General features: G+C 50.3%; 1 long non-coding RNA gene across 1 annotated transcript; it reads left to right on the top strand.

Moving 5' to 3' along the window:
- Nucleotide 1: 1 nt before the first annotated feature.
- LOC114007363 (uncharacterized) lies at nucleotides 2-1,259 on the top strand. The gene is made up of 2 exons (XR_003548993.1): nucleotides 2-39; nucleotides 416-1,259. It is a non-coding gene; the product is annotated as an uncharacterized LOC114007363 (long non-coding RNA).
- Nucleotides 1,260-4,334: the final 3,075 nt, after the last annotated feature.

The following is a 4,334-nucleotide window of genomic DNA, read 5'->3' as shown; positions in this document are numbered from 1 at the left end:
TCCCTGCCGTCTGTCTCTGTCTCGAGAAAGACATTCGTAGTGAGTTGAGCACAGGCGCACGTCGCCTCCTCTACTCACCCTAGGCTGTCACCTGGCCCAGTGTAGGGTGGGGGTGACGGCAGAGGAGCTGCGAGGTCCAGGGCGGGGGGAGGAGGGTTCCGCGGAGACCCCGGCCTTCCGCTGGGGCCTGGTCCAGGCCCTGCCGGCAGCTGACCTCGGGCTTCCTGCAGGGACCTGCAGGGCCTCGCCAGGCCGCTGGGACTCAGTCGGTGCCCGCTGCCCCGCGCCCGGCGCCCCCGCCCTGCTCAGACGCTCTGTGTACGGGCGGTTTGGCGCGCAGCCCCTCACCCGGGCACTGCACCGTGTGTCAGAGGCCACGGCGCGAGTGTCATGTGTCTGGTTTGCACCTCTTCAGGTCCTATGGAAGGATACATACCATAAGCAGATCGTCTGCACATTCACGGAAATGGCTGTAGAAACAACTTCTGTTATTTTGTGCACAGGAATGAAGAAATAGAAGTAATTCCGGATATTATGTCCTAAGACTGCTTGCAACTCTTAATTCCGCAAACTCCAATCTGACCCAAGGACAAGAGAAGTAAATACTCTAGCTGCCCATTGATGTGGTTTGGAGGGGATCTCAGAGAAAATTCCTCACTTCAGAATCTCTCTCCCTGACGTCTGGTGTTTAACCATTAACAGTTCCAATCAGGGCAGAGTTGCCCACGTCCTCTGGCAGGCAGTCTTTTAAAGAAAATACTGCAGATTGCCCAGTGTAGGAAGTGCCTAACAAGAGAGTGATTCCTCAGAAAAATCGGCATTTAACAAATACATAATGAACACCTACTCACAGCATAGGAACCGTGCTGGGTTCTGGAGACATCTCGGTGAACTTCCCTGGACTCAAAGAGGACAAAGAAGCCAAACTAGACCGGTTTCACAATTCTGTGTAAAGCTGAGCCTATTCTTACAGCATCAACGTCTACCACTAATCTTCAAAATACCCCCATTTTTATAAAGAACAAATAAAGAAATGCTAACAGGCCAGTTTCCGTTTTCCTTGAGTGGAAGATAACAGATGTCATGATTTCATGAGCTCTAAAGAGAGTAAGACATTCTATATGACAGCGGTACACAACTGGCCCTCAAAACATTACTCGTAAAAGACCACAAGGAATGTCTGTTGTGTCCAAACTGTTACTGTATGGATTTTGTTCAATGTGAAGTATACATAATAAATAAAACCTGGTTTAAAAGAGCTTAAATGGACACAAAAAATGTGTAATCGAAAACTTGAAAAAGAAAATAAAAGCCCTTAACTATATATCACACATTGGAAAACTTTTAAAGTGGGAAATTTTCCAAATAATTTGATTCTAAAATTGGACTCTAAGATGAGATTATAACATCAATGCTTAAAAATACGCAATTTGGGGCGAGGGATCCCAGGTGGAGAGGAATCAGGGTTGTGTTGCGGAACCCCCTTGAGCATACCTGATCCAGGCTGGCCAGGCAGGGTGGACGTGATGACCCTGTGGGGGATGTCTCTCTGAAGAAATAAATAAATTTTTAAAAATATGCATGTAATTTTTTTAATTTGTAAAATTAAATTTAAAAATTAAAAAATTGTATACCATTTCACATTTAATCATTCTTTAACAATACCTTTAAAATTACTTGTGACAAATAGATAGTAAATGAGGTGTCGCACCTCTTCTCCAGAGCCCGCCCGCGATGGCTCCCATACCCCTCAGGCAAGGCTGGGGCTGCACCCTCCCAGGCTCTCAGCACCCGGCTGCCCCAGCCTGCTCTCTTCCTCGCCACCACTGTGGGCACACTGGTCTCTCCTTGCATTAGGCCTTTGCACTGGCAGGCCGCGTTGCTCGAAATGCCTGTCGTCCAGACAGCCGTGGTGAGAGCTCCCTCATCTCCTGATTTGCTCAGGCTTCACCCTCGGTGAGGCCTACCTGGATGCTGTCCCAAAGGGTAGGCCAGAGGGTCTTCCGCCCTGGTCCCTGTGCTTCAATGTTCCCCAGTGCAAGTGTCCCCTGAAGTACCTTTATTGGAAGATTCATAGGCTCCCTACCACTTGGGATTTGCTGCTGAGAGCTGGCTTGGCAACTCCCGTAATTCCAGGTGTCTGCTCTCGCACTGCACCGCCAGCTCCTGACACCTCAGCTCGCGTCTTGTTACGCTGGTTTTCACTGTTACCCTCATTCAGACTCTAGGTGCCATAGGACAGCAGTCTGTTCTGTTTATGAAGTCAATATTTGGATGAATGGTTTAACTGAGAAAATTCTGTTTGAAATTTAAAAAAAAATTCAAAGGATAAATTCATTGTTTTGACATGAAGTAGAACAATGTCAGTGGCTGCTGCAATGCCCTGGAATGGAAATGGATTTGTGAAGTGTAGAAAAAACACAGGACAGAAATGACCAGCAGTTAGTGTAATGGCTATGTTGCTAAACTCCCATGTAGTCGACCACGGGTCGAGTCCCAGACCCAGTGGCTTAAACGCATGCCGGGTGCATGTGTGTGCGTGCCCAAGATCCCGAGAGGAGAATGGAGGAGAAGGGATTGTGGTATGGGCATCTCCCCTGGCAGGTGATTTCTCGTTTTCTGTCTCTCTGTCTCTCTCAGTCTTTCTGACGAGCGCATGGGCACTATAGCAAAAAAAAAAAAAAAGGAAAAGAAAAAACCCAGGATGGCAGTGTGAGCAGCAGTACCGTGCTCTGTGTTATATGGGGGTAAAAGTATACATCTGATCTGGCCAGGACTCTGCTTGGCCCAGCTTGAGCCAGGCTTCGAAATCTCTGCAGACCCATCTGGCATTTCCTTGTAAAATCTAGTTTTAGCTTTAGCAAGGAGTCTTCCCACGAGGGAAAAAAGTCTGTAAGTCTACCTGATGCCACACACAGACTCCATTAGTCAGGTCACGAGACTGATCATCATTTCTGGCTTTCATCCAATTACTGAGTATTTCCATGCCCTTGCTGCATTCGAGGCCTTGGAAGTCTAAGTCAGCTGGAAAGCGTTCCAGATTGGCAGGGACTCCAGACAGCAAACAGGCAATAACAGTGGCGGGGGCAAGGGTGAGGGCGAAGGTGGAAGCACCCATGGGGTTCTCTGCAGCCGTGGAGAGACACCAGCCCCACCCCAGGGTCAGAAAAAGCTTCCTGCAAAGGCTGAGTGCAGGCTGGAGACGGAAATACTCGGTAGCTCTGAGCATGGCAGTTCCTAAATGCTTTCAGTGCCCGCCCCCTAGCCCGTCTAGGGCAGATCCTAAAAACATCAACGCAGAGCTAACTGCAGTCAAAAGACCGTTCCTTGTTCAGAAACTATGCCCTCTTTTTTGGAATTTAAATAACCTTCCTTTTAAGATACAGAAAAAACAATTTGGCTTATCTCTAATGTCCTTTCTTGACCAATCAGTTGGTAATGAGTTGCCGGCCTGCTGGATTCTCGAAGGGGGTTGTTTTGAGGTATTGATGGTTGAGTGTGTCTTGATCTACCAAATCCATGTCCAGAAACTACTGCCAGCTTGGGCGGGATGGGCAAGAGGACGTGGACCAGCAGCCTCAGCAGCACCTGGGGGCTGGGGACTGCAGGATCACAGGCCCGACTCACTGAGGCAGACCTGGAGTTGGAGCACACCCCTGGGTGGTCTCCACGCCCGCTAAATTGTAGAAGCACTGTCCCAGGAGAGAGACCAGCAGGTGCAAGTGCTGGCATGGGAGCTCGGGGTTTGAAGGTCCTCTCCCCAGTGCGATGAGTCAAGGCCACACTGAGGGGGTGTGAGAGGACTGGGAGGCCAGGGGGCGGTGGAGGGACCTGCTCTCTCCCTCTGCTCCAGGCGCAGCTGGACAGGTAGCTGGCCCCTGCTCCATGTGGTCACTTTTAACCAAGCCACGTTCCATAAGATGTCCAGTCCCTCACTGAAGAACCTCAAGGCGGAGTCTGAACTAGGATGGGACCAAGATCTTGGCCTGCTGCATGGCCACGGTGGGATGTTGCTGTGAGGAGGCGTTTCGGAACTGTGGGGACAGGTTGTACTGGCTCTCCAGGTGACTGGGGCAGAGGACCAGACACCACAGGGCAAAGCTGCCCTCGGCACGCAGCGGCATCAGGCTGACGGCAGGAGCCTCCCCCACGCTGCTTTGACGTCTTAGTGAGTGGCCACCCTGCACCTGTGGAGGGATGGCACCGGAAGTATAAAAGGCACAGGCCTGCCCTTTTGGCACTTCTAAGTTAGGGTTTGGTAAAAACCTGCATTTTGCCTTTTATCTGCCCAAAGGGAAAGATCATCCCAAACAGCTGCACCAGCTGAGGTGGGC

The sequence above is a fragment of the Tupaia chinensis genome, unplaced genomic scaffold (genome assembly GCF_000334495.1).
Source record: "Tupaia chinensis unplaced genomic scaffold, TupChi_1.0 Scaffold000161_1, whole genome shotgun sequence".
Taxonomy (NCBI): Eukaryota; Metazoa; Chordata; class Mammalia; order Scandentia; family Tupaiidae; genus Tupaia; species Tupaia belangeri.
The sequence above is the reverse complement of the archived record's forward strand: the minus strand, read 5'-3'. Positions and strand labels throughout refer to the sequence as shown.